The sequence below is a fragment of the Antechinus flavipes genome, chromosome 4, assembly GCF_016432865.1.
Source record: "Antechinus flavipes isolate AdamAnt ecotype Samford, QLD, Australia chromosome 4, AdamAnt_v2, whole genome shotgun sequence".
NCBI lineage: Eukaryota > Metazoa > Chordata > Mammalia > Dasyuromorphia > Dasyuridae > Antechinus > Antechinus flavipes.
The window spans coordinates 184520433-184533820 of record NC_067401.1 but is presented as its reverse complement, the minus strand read 5'-3'; positions in this window follow the sequence as shown (position 1 = coordinate 184533820).

Here is a 13388-nt window from a genome sequence, read left to right as displayed (position 1 = left end):
TCAACCTTTCATCCTTTTGACTTGTTACTTACTGCCTTACCCTAGTTTAGGCCTGCATCACCTCCCACTTTCTCATATTTAGATTTTTAAGTTATTGAGTGAACTAATTATACTTTACACTATGCTTTGAGCAATAGAAAAATTAGAATCCCTATTCACAAGTCTAGTAGAGGAGGAAAGACCTTGATAAAATTATAAAACAAGATGGAATGTGATGAAGTGTCACATCAGAATGTGAGACCAAGTCTTAGGCAGAGCTGGAGTCATCTTGTAATGTGAAGAGTGAATCTAAGTTGTAAGGACTTGGACTTTACAGAAATTGTGAGGTGAAAAGCACTTAACATAAACCCTTGCAGCAAGATCCCAGTAATGGTTTTTGTTAGGAAACCTTCATGGAGACTCATTCATTTGGATGGAATGGAAGAGTTTCTGTTGCTCTCTAGCCAATAGAGATTGTACCTCTTTATGGAAAACTTCAATACATTTCTCTAATGCATTACCATATTTTGTTTAATCATTCCCTAACAGAGGAGCACCCCTAAAGAGCTGCTATAAATATTTAAGTACTAATAGGTCATTTTGTAAAGACTAGTAGCATTATTACTGGTACAAAAGTGACATCCATGGTATAATTCCAAACTGCATTCTGGAATGACTGGAGCAGCAACAGTTTCTACATATGTCATTTTCCTCTTTTGTCATCTTAGCTAATCTGATTCGTAAAAGGTTTCATTCACCTAGTTTCAGCAGTTTTAAGCCACTTTATTATTTTTCTTTTTTTTGGGGGGGGGGGGAATGTATCCATTTTTAATGTTTTCTAGTGAGAAATGCCCTTTGCCAATACAATCAGTAATTGTTCAGTAGCTTTAGTCTTAGAGGGTTTCCTGGGATACTGTTAAGTTAAGCAACTTGTGCATGGTCACTCAGCCAGTATGTGTTAGAATTTGAACCTGAGCCCATTTTTTAATTCTGAGGTTAAGAATTCTATTTTGTTGGTTTGCCCTTTTAGACCTAGGGTCATGGGGGCAGTGAAAATGGTCAATGTGTAATGTTTTGCTGAATTCTGCTTACAGTTGTCCTCCAAAGTGGGAATCTCTGACACTTAATAGAGGGATAAAATTCCCTCTGTTGCTAGAAGAATATTCTTTCAACCATAACAGGTACTTGTTTTTTTACTGGAATAGGCTTCAACTACCTATCTTAAAAACATTTAGCAACTAGTTAGCTATCCAATGTCATTTTGGCATTTCTAATCTATTTACATGTTGGGGGCTTGAGCTTCCCTTTTTGCCTTTAAGGCACATTTTCCACATTTTAACTTGGTAAATAGGGCAGCTCATGATATTGTTGAGCCACTGACAGAAAAGTTAGGGGGGCAGCTGTATGGTAAACAAAGAGAAAACCAGCTCTAGAGTCAAAAGGACCTGTGTTCAAATTTGGGCTGGAACAATTGGCAATTCCTAGGTCACAAATATGACCCTGGGTAAGTCACTTAATCCCAATTGCCTTGCAGAAAGAAAAAAGAAACCCAAAAACTAATCTAATTTATTCACTTATCCTCGTATGCCATTCCATAGTATGCCCAAGCAAGATAAGACCCTAGAAACATATAAGTAGTTTTATTTCTTCCATGAAGGGTTGAATTGTAAAAGTCACTGCCAAAATCAAAGTGTTTTTCTACTGAAACCAGAAAACAAAGTTGAGCAGTTTTTCTACTAAACTCCTGAAAGCATCTTCCAAATAAAAATGGCCAGGAATATTACAGCTAAAATCCATATGCTTCCATGTCAAAGAAAAAAAATACAAGAAGCCAGAAAGAAATTTTAACTACCAAGGAATTATATCAAAAAACTTGAAAACTAACAAAAGAGAGCTTAAAATTATTCTTATGCAAGGGGAGAAATGAGTCTTTCATGAAATAAAGGATATTTAAGCATTCCTGATAAAAAGACCAGAGTTTTAGTGCTGTTCAGTTGTGACTCATTTTGGTTTTTTGGGCAGAGACACTGAAATGGTTTGCCATCTTCAGTTCATTTTACAAAAGATGAGCTGAGACAAATGAGGTTAAGTAACTTGCTCACAGTCACAGAGGTAGGAACTATTTGAGACCAAATATGAACTCGGGAAGACTCATATTTAGGATTAGTACGATATCCACTGCCACATAATAGGCATCAGAAGGAACCTGAAAAAGTAAAAATATTTGAACAACTGGGACATTACAAAGAGATTCTTATGGGAGAAAAATTAGTCTTCTCAGATGTCTTCTATGATTAAAGAAGAATTAGAGTTTTGGGAGTGGCTTTATTTAGATTATTTTGAGAAAAAAGGGGGAAAAGCAGGAGAAAAGGAATGAACTAGGGAAGATGGATTATATAAATAGAGGAAGTGAGTGAAACAGGTGTCACATGAACATCACTTTCATCAGAATCAGACAAAAAAAGGGTTGAATATGCAAACACGCAAAGAATTGGGAATAGAAATAGTAAATCCAGGAGTTAGAGGGGATGGGGAGTTGAGGTTAAAAGATACTGTAGATTCAAGGGAGGATTAGTAATGAAATAATTTCCAACTTTGGAGATAAAACAATTAAGGAAAGGAAAAAAGGAATGGGCAAAAAGTTGTAAATTAGGGACTGGGCAAAAAGAAAAGGTAAGTAGATCTAATCATTATCACTAGCACAGAGCATAGTTTTCACTTTTCCAGAAAAAGGGGAAAGTATAAAAGGATAGGCTGACATGAAATTTAAGGAAAAAAAAAATTTAAGGACATGAACAGGGCTTAAACTTTTTCTATTCACAATCCCTTTTCACTGGAGAAATTTTTACATGATTGGTTTTATATATATATATATATGAAAGGTATGAAAATCAAACATTTACTGTTAAAGATTTCTCAGCCCCCACATTCAGTTACAAGACCCCAAGAAACTGCTTTATGAGCAGAACCTACTCAGTACTACACATAACAAGATTATGTGATGATCAATTATAATGGATTTGGCTTTTCTCAGCAATGGGGTGATTCAGGGCAATTCCAATAGGTCTGACTTTGTCCTGATGAGGTTCAGCCCAGGGCAGAGTTGTGGGAACCCCTTCTGGTGGCGCTGATCCTTCATAAATGAATTTACAAACCCAAAAAGTTAAACTGGCAAAAGAAGTTTATTATTAAATATCTAGCAGAGAAATCCCGACAGAGAGGTGAATATGGTCTTGCTAGGGAAATAGGTGAGAAAGATAAAGAGGGAGTAATGCTGAAAGAGATTGTCTTTCAGCAGGCAGAGAGTCCCTTGCAGGTAGCTATGCCAAGGGAGGTCTCTTGGCCTGGCATGATTCCTGCTTTGAGATCTTCTACAAGGAATTGGGTTGAAGGAAACTTGTTATATGGGCAGTTTAAGTTGAAATCAAAATAGAGAATCTTGGAGTTGAATGATTTTCAACTCAATAGAGAGCGTGATCAGTAGTGAGTGTTATCAATGGGGGTGGTGCCGGTCTTTCAGGATAGCAGAATGAAGCTACTTATCCTGTTTCCCTCGGGTGGGTCTTTTATAGAGGCAAGAATTTCAGGAAACTTTCTCCTTGAAGGAGTTTCAGAGAGAGAGAGTTTCGGGATCCCCCCTTAGTTTCAGGGTTCTCACATCAGTCCCATCTTTAACAATTAGGGAGGTATTATTGAATTCCCTAGTTGCCAGTTATCAAGGATCTCTGGGAATAGTTTGGACTGATAAATTTACAAAAGTATTCCCTAGAGATTCCCTAAATCTTATGATTTATAGGGCTAGCCCCATTTTCTTTGAGGCATCCAATAATGATCTTTCAGCTCAGCAATACTGGCTGATTAGATGATTTTTGTTCTTTGTTCTGTATAAAAATATATAGCATCTTTGATTGGAGTCTCTTGGGCAAAAGCAAGGCCATTAAATCTATCCTTTATTATCATGCCCCTTATAATTATATCTAGCCTAAATTAACCTCTGTTTACTTTTCTGTGAAGTTTCATCTGAAACTCTTAAATTCAAAAGTGGGATTCGTATAGAAGAACCTTCCTCTTGTATTCATTCTTATTAGAAAAACTTTCTTCATTCTATTGGACTCAAGATGATTTTTCACAAAGGCAGAGTTGCTTCTAGGCATTCTATTGCTATGAATAGGCCCTCCATGTGAATCCTGAGTCAGATCTTCTAGCAAAAAGGACAAATGAATAATTTCATGCATTTTGTTTTGTATTTATTTTATGTGCTAGAAGGTTGCAACCTATACAATTAGAAATATTTGGCAACATTTAAAACATTTCTTGGTTCATTCTTTGAAGAGAATTCATCCCTTAAAAAAATATTTCTCCAAACTCCACTTCTCTCCAGGTGCTTTCTTCCCTGCCTTTTCCCATCAATTATTGAAGTTGAATAGCTACTCTTTCTATTGATAAGGAATGTAATGAATATTAATTGACTAATTTAAGCTGAGTATAAAAAGAAATTCTAATTTATAAAAGTAGCAGTGAAAAGATAAATTTTCTTGCTGCTTTTAAGACTAAAACTAATTGGAAAATGAACTTGACTACTGAAAGTTTGTAAATCCAGATTTAATTGAACTCCAAAAATAGTCTATTGACTATGTTCAGTTTGATTCTTGGAAACTATCTGGCTTCTGAGCCACCAAACAGAATTTTAAGTTTTAATCCTTTCCCGGTTCATGAACAGGGAAACTTATTTAAGGAAATGACCTGGAGAATGTGAAATTTATTAGTTTTGTTTCTCTAGAACCTACATTTTAACCCATGTTATCAGTATAATCCATGAAAATTTTAAATGTTGGGAAGGGGTGGAGTTTGAGGGTAGCCTCAGCTGCCTTAATCATGATCTCCAAGAGCCTCCCTTTGGAAAATACTCTTTTTTCCCCATGCCTAAATGTCAACTATTGGGGAAAGGAACTCCTATGCAAACAAACCCATCTTCCACCTTTTTGTGACTGGAGGCTGAAGCACAAACTCTTGAATTCGGAGAGATTCAGAGGCCAGAGGAGGAGGCAGGAGCTCAAGCTCTTGCAACTAAGACTATAGAAGGCCTCCAAGAAAGTTAGCGAAAACCCCAGGAAAAAAGACAAGAATTTGAAAGAGATAATAAATGATTTGGACTTTAACCCCTGGCTACTCATGTGATGATTACTGAACTGAAATGAAGGCTGCCTCCAGAGACCCCAAGAAAACCTCAAGAGAGAACATTATAGTACATTAATTGTAAATTGAGCAAGTTACTAATTAGGGCTGAAGGAACTCAGCTCCCTTTCTGCTGTGCTTCAACAGTACATAAATTACCACAAGTCTCCAAAAATTTTTGTGATTACTGAGGACATTTTAATGGATTTTTGAAGAGCTTCTCTTAGACTTCTTCATATATTGGGAATAGGAATGAGAAGCACAGGTTTCTATTTCTTTTTGGGAGAATGAGAGAGGTTTGGGTTACTTTAATATCCTAGAATACACTTGAAATGTAGCTAATCAAATAATTCAACAGAAATTAGTTGCTATTAGTAAATTAGTAGAGGTAGAATCAAGATGGCAGAAAAAAGGCAAGAAGTTACCTGAACTTTTAAAAGTTAACCTAAAAATAACTTTGTCATGCCTCAATTTCTGGAATGACAAAATCCGCAAAAGGACAAAGTGAAAGCAATTTTTTAGCCCAAGATAACTTTCAAAGACTGCAGGAAAGATATGTTTGTGTTAGGTAAAATAGGAGCATAATCTGGTAGGTGATGTTCAGGCAAGCCAGCAGAAAGCCCTTAGCCCAGCAGGGATCAGCAACTGAGCCCTGATAATCCACGATCCACCAGCCAGCAGCTGAAGGGGTCAGATGTCTGACACAGCAAGCTAGTGGTCAGGCCTGGAAAGCCTGGAGATTTTGACATAGCCATATAAACTAAGCCAGGTAACCCCAGTGCAGCAGGAATCTTGAAGTAATTCCCTCTGTACTCCAAGAGCAATGCTCAATTTTAGCAATCACAAATAGGCTGAAAAGTGAGCAAAAACCAAAAAACATTAAAAACTCTTATGGTATCAGGGAAGACACAGAAAATGGAAAAAGAAAACAACTCCTTAAAAATTACAAAAATACACTGAAGGAAACAACTTCTTAAAAAGCAGAATTGGCCAAATTGAAAAAGGAATTACAAAAGCTCACTTTAAAAAAAAAAAAAGAGCTAATAATAATATGAGATATCAAAAGTCAGTAAAAGAAAATCAAAAGAATGGAAAAATAGAAAAAAAGTAACATCTAATTGGAAAAACAATTGACAAGGAAAATAGATCCAGGAGAAAAGATTTATTTTTTAATTTTCCCCAGCTACATGTAAGACATCTTGTTTATTTTATATGTACATTCCTTTTTGCTTTGGGTTTGGTGTTTTTGGGACCCACTCCACCCACTACCTTATCTTCTATCATTCCCCTCCTCCCCATTGTCTTAACAATGTTTTGGTTTTTTTAACCCACCCCACCCACTACCTCCCCTCTTCTCTTACCTTTTTTTCTTAGTGTTTCTGCTCTCTTTTCAAACCATCTCCTTCCTTTTCTTTCTTTCCAGCCAAAACTGAGATCAAGCTTCAGACAATGCTTATTTCCCCTCCTTTCTTTCTCTCTATTAGGTTTTTTGTGCTTCTTCATGTGATCTAATTAATTCATATGATCAATGTGATTTCCATTATACCTTCCCTTTTCTTCCAGTACAGTTCTTTTCCCAACCCTTAATGTCTTTTTCTTTGATATCTTCACATCTTTGATATGTTCACAATCACACCTTTCATCCATGAGTAACAGATACAATTGTAAAGAATTACAAATTTCATTTTCCCATCTAGGGATATAAATAATATATAGTTTAATGAATAAGCCTGGAAAGATTTACATGAACCAATGCTGAACAAAGTAAGCAGAACCAGAAATACATTGTACACAATAACAGCAAGAATGTGCAATGATCAACTATGAAAGACTTGGTTCTTTTCAGTGGTTCAGTGATCCAAAGCAATCTCAATAGACTTTGGGCAGAAAATGCCATCTGCATCCAGAAAAAGAACTAAGAAGACTGAATGTAAGTCAATACATGCTATATTAGCTTCTTTTTTCTGTTTTGTTTTTTTTTTAATCTTTCTCATGGCTTTTCCCTTTTACTCTGATTTTTCTCTCCCAGCATGATTTATAAAGCAATGTGTATTGCAAATTTATTTTTAATACACATTTAGCAAATTTATTTTGCCAGAAAAAAAAATATATATTTTTTCCCCATTTACCTTTCTATGTTGCTCTTGAGTGCTGTGTTTGAAGATTAAATTTTCTGTTTAGTTCTGGTTTTTTCAATAGAAATGATTGAAAGTCCATCACCTCCCCTGAAAGATGATGCTCAGTCTCACTGGATAATTAATTCTTGGTTGTAACTCCCCGTCCTTTGCCTTCTAGAATATTCCAGGCCCTCCTACACTTTATTATAAATGCTTCCCGATCCTGAATAATCCTGACTATTGCTTCTTGATATTTGAATTGTTTTTGTCTGGCAGCTTGCAGTATTTTTCTCTTGAGAGTGTAGTTCTGAAATTTTGCAATGTTTCTTGCAGTTTTCCTTGTGGGATCTCCTTCTGTAGGTGATCGATGGATTCTTTCAATGACCATCTCCTCTTCTGTTTCTAGTATATGGAGCAATTTTCCTTGATGATCACTTGAAGAATGCTATCCAGGCTCTTTTTTTGGTCATGTTCTTCAGGTAGACCAAAGAATTTTTAAATTGTCTCTTCTGGATCTATTTTCCAAGTTGGCTATTTTTCCAGTGAGGTATTTTACCTTTTCTTTCATCTTTTCATTGTTTTTCATTTGTTTAACTGATTCTTGATGTCTCATAGAATCATTGGCTTTCCATTCTAGTTTTAATGTATGATTTTCTTCAGTTAGTTTTTTAATATCTTTTTCCATTTGGTTAATTCTACTTTTGAAAGTGTTTTCTTCAGTGAATCTTGTTTTCTTTTTCTTTTTTTTTTTTTTTTTTTGTATTTGGCCAATTGTATTTTTTAAGTAATTAACTTTCTTTTCCAAACTGTTGACTTTCTCTTTTCATATCTCTCATTTCTTTTCTTATTTTTTCTTCTATCTCTCTTATTTGCCTTTTAAAGTCTTTTATAAGTACTTCCAAGAAAACCTCTTTGGCTTGAGACCAATTTATATCAAATCATAGATTTCCTCTTTGGACATGTTGTTCTCCTCTAAGTTGGTGTTTTGGTCTTCCCTATCACCATAGTAACTTTCTATGGTCAAGGTTCTTTTTTGTTTCTTGTTCACTTTCTCTCCTTTTCTTTTAATATCTCTTCTTTTTATACTTTTATGGAGGTGCTATCCCAAATTTCCTATGCAACAGCCTGGTTTCCCAGAATTTGCCTTCTGGGTTGGAACTGGAAGATCTCTACTGGTCTGCTCTTCTACTGAGCCAGGAGGGTCTTAGTTGCTCATTTACTGTGATTAAGACTCTCTACAAGACTCCATCTGAACTGGACTGATACCCTTTTCACTCCAATGATACTGACCTTTCTTGAAGTCCTTCCAATCTATCTTGAGCTGGAGAGTAGTTTCATTCTTTCAGATTCTGTTCAGAGGCTTGGTTTGATATTATTTTCAAGTGAAACTGGGAGAGCTTAAGCAGCTTCATGGCTTCACTCTGCCATCTTGGTCTACCCATTAAAGAAGTCCCATTCATATGTATACATGTAGTCCCGTTTATATATACATATTTCCATATGAATCATATTAGAAGAGAAAAATCAGAACAAAAAGGGAAAAAAAATGACAAAAAAAATGGAAGAGAAAAAAAGTATATATACGATGTGTTGATTTACCTTCAGTCTCCATAATTTTCTCTCTGGATGTGGATGGTGTTTTCCATCCAGATTTTAATGATATTGCTTCAAATCACATAATTATTGAGAAGAGCCAAGTCTATCACAGTTGATCATTGCACAATTTTGCTGCTGTGGTGTACAATATTTTCTGGGTTCTGCTTGTTTCTCTCATCAGTTCAAGTAAATATTTCCAGGACTTTCTGAAATCAGCCTGCTCGTAATTTGTTTTTATAGAACAATAATATTCCTTTACTTTCATATACCATAACTTATTCAGCCATCCCCCAATTGAAGGGTATTTTCTTATCAGGACAAATAATTTAAGAATTATTGAACTACCTGAAAACCATGAGTTAAAAAAAAAAAAGATAATTTCAAGAATTATCAAAGAAAACTGCCCTATTATCCTAACAATAGAGAGTAAAATAGTAATTAAAAGAATTCACTGATCAAGTCCTGAAAGAGATCCTGAAGTGAAAATTCCCAAGAACATTGTAGCCAAATTCCAGAACCCTCAGATCAAGCAGACAGAAAGAAAATATCCAAACATCTAGGAGTTATAGTCAGGATTACACAAGATTTAGCAGCTTCTATCTTAAAAGACTGGAGGGCTTGGAATATCATATACAGGAATGCAAAGGAGCTTGCATTACAAGAATACATAATCTCTTGGATGAAAAAATGAATATTCAATGAGATGGAGGACTTCCAGACTTTCCTGATGAAAAGAGTAGAATTAAACAGAAATTTTGATTTTCAAATACAAGACCCAAGAGAAGCATTAAAAAGTAAATGAGAAAGAAAAATAACTAAACTATTCAATAAGGTTAAACTGTATACATCTCTACATGGGAAGATGAGACTTATAACTCTTAAGACTTATGTTTCAGGGGCAGTTGGTGGTGCCTTGGATAGAGCACCAGCCCTGAAGGCAGAAGGACCTGAGTTCAAGTTTGTTCCCAGACACTTAACACTTCCTTAACACTTCCCAGCTGGATGATGCTGGGCAAATCACTTAACCCCAATTGCCTCAGCCAAAAAAAAAAAAAAAAAAGAAATCTAACAACTTGTTTTTGACTTCTATTTCTATTAAAACAGGAGTACACATAGACAGACTTTGATGTTATTATATAAAAAACTAGGGGGTAAGAAAAGAAGATGGTTTAAATTATATCATATGAAGAATTGCAAAAGAAGTAAAGGGAACAAACAGAGATGGTGTGAACCTTGCTTGAACCATACTCTCATCAGATTTGGCTCAAAGAGAGAATAGCATATAGTAGTAGGATATAGAAGTCTATATAGAAGTAAGAGGGAAAGGGGACAAGAAAAAGCAAAACACTGGTGAGGAGGGACAGGATGAAAAGAGAAAGGAAAATATAAATAGGAAACACAGAAATCATAACTGCCAATGTGAATTGAATGAGTTCTCACATAACATGAAAGCCAAGAGCCAATTGGATAAAAGGAAAAAAAAAAAAAAAACAACCTAGAATCCTTCTTTATGTTGTTTACAAGAAACACACTTGAACTAGAGGTTCACACACAGAATTAAAGCAAAGGGTTGAAGCATATCTATTTTGCTTCAGCTGAAGTTAAAAAAAACAAAACAATTATGGTCTTAGACAAAGCAAAAACAAAAATAGATAAAATTAAAAGACTAGTAAGGAAACTACATCTTGATAAAAGGAACCATAGACAATGAAGTAATATCAAGCACAGATGCACCAAATAGTATAGCAATTTCTAAAGGAGAAGTTAAATGAGTTACAAAAGGAAATAGTAAAACTCTACTAGCAAGGGATCTCAACTTTCCATTACCACAATTCTAATCACAAATAAATGCAAAAAAAAAAAAAAAAAGTTAAGGAGGCGAATAGAATTTTAGAAAAGTTAAATATGTAACATGTAAAGGACTGCTTGCCATCTGGGGGAGGGGGTAGAGGGAGGGAGAGGAAAAATTGAAACAGAAGTGAGTGCAAGGGATAATGCTGTAAAAAATTACCCTGGCATGGGTTCTGTCAAAAAGTTATTAAAAATAAACAAAAAACTGATCTTTAAAAAAAAAAAAAGAAAAAGAAAAGTTAAATATGATGAACCTCTGGAGAGAACTGAACATGGATAGAAATGAATATATTTTTTTCTCAGCAGAACATGTCACTACACAAAAATTGACCATGTCTTAGGGTATGAGTCTCCCATTCAAATACAGAAAGGCAGAAATATTAAAGGCATCCTTTTCAGATCATGATGCAATAAAAATTATACTTAATAAATGGCCATGGAAAAATAAACTAAAAACTAGTTGGAAGCTAAACAATCTAATCCTAAAGAACAAGTGGGTCAAACAACAAATCATAGAAATGATAATTTCATGAGAGAATGACAACAAAATTTATGGGATGTAACCAAAGCAGTACTTAGGGGGATATTCATATGTTTAAATGCTTATATCAATAAAACAAAGAGCACATCAATATATTGGGCATACAACTACAAAAAAAGCTAGAAAAAGGACAGAATAAAAATCTTTGATTAAACGTTAAATTGGAAATCCTGAAAATCAAAAGATGAATAAAATTGAAAGAAACCCATTGAATTAATGTGAAAAAAAAAACCAATAAAATAGATAAACCCTTGGTTAATTTGATTTAAAAAAGAAAGAAGAAAACAAAACTGTCAAAAATCAAAAATGAAAAGGGCAAATTAATCATCAGTGAATAGGAAATTAAAGTAATAATTAGGGAGCTATTTTATCCAACTGTATACCAATAAATCCAAAAATCTAAGTGAAATGTATGAATATTTACAAAAATATAAATTATTCAGATTGATGAAAGAGGAATTAGAATGTTTAAATAAGCCCGTTTTAGAAAAAGAAATTAAACAAGCCATTGTGAAGTCTCTGAGCAAAAATCTGTAGGAACAGAAAACTTACAAGTGAATTCTACCAAATATTTAAAGAACAATTAACGCCAATACTATATAAACTATTTAGGAAAATAGGCAAAGAATGAGTCCTATCAAATTTCTTTCATGACACAAATATAGTGCTGATACACAAACCAGGAAGAGCTCAAACAGAAAGAAAGCTATAGAACAATTTTTCTAGTGAATATTGTTGAAAATTTTTAAATAAAACACTAGCAGGAGATTACAGCAATATATCACTAGGATAATACATTATGACTTAATGGGATTTATATTAGGAATGCTGCAGGGCTCATTCAATCTTAGGAAAACTATAAGCATAATTGATCACATTAATAACAATACCAACAGAAATCATATGATTCTCAAAAAACATCAGCAAGCATTATGTAATGAGAATATCAAAGGAATCAATGAAAAAAATTGAATTAAAACTGGCTAGCTTTACCAAATATAAAACTACATTCAAACCATCTATTACCTAGTACTAAGTACCACTAAGTGGTAAATCAATAGAATAAATTAGGTATACAAGCAAGACACAGTAGTAAATGACCATAATAATCTAGTGGTTGATAAATCCAAAGAACTCGAGCTTTGGGACAAGAACTTGCTATTTGACAAAAGCTGCTGGAGAAACTGGAAAACAGTATGAAATTAGATATAGACCAACATTTATACAGCAAAATAAGATCAAAATAGGTACATGATTTTTAAGTGTAATAAAGGATGATACCATAAGCAAATTAGGGGAACAAGACATTGTTTACTTATCAGATCTATGATAAATGAAAGAATTTGTGACCAAACAAGAGAAAGAGAATATTACTAGATATAAAGTAGACAATTGTGATTATATTTAAATCAAAATTTGGTTGCCTGGTGAAATTCATCAGTATTGTACATCAATTTCATGATAGCATGATAGCAGACTTTGGTCAATTTTTTTGTCCTTCAAAGCCATCTACAATCTGATTTAAATCTATCCCTATAACCTAATCTGACCTTTTTTCATTATTCTGCTGCTCTCCAGCCAAAATGGACTACTGTGTTTCCAAAGTACTGGGCTCAATTTCTAGCTCTCCGATTTTACTCTGGTTACTTCAATGACCTTTTCTTTCCCTCTTCTACTGGTTGAAGTGCTATCCAACTCAATGGACACCTTTCCTCACAAAATCTTTGGCAGTTTCATACCCATTGAATGACTTCTTCCTTTAAATATCATACATTTTCTTTCCACCTTTTTTATCTAGTCTTCTCTAGTGGGAGAGGAGGAAGAGAGATTAAGAAGTATGATATAGTTGGTTTTCAGAGGGAAAGTATTCTCCTTTTGCTTTTAATGTTTACTATCCACAAGACTTTATGGAAAATAACCCCAAACAAAACAAACAAACAAACAACTTCATGCAATTCATTTAACTTCTTTGGGCCTTCATCTGTAAAATATTTCATCCTTTCTGGATCTATGTTCCTTCAGGGGCTGAGGTTATTTGGTATTATAATTTCTACATAACTTCCTCAGCATCTTTCGGTTTATTTAAACTTTGGTTCTCTCCCAACTTCTGTATATAGAACAGGCCCTTA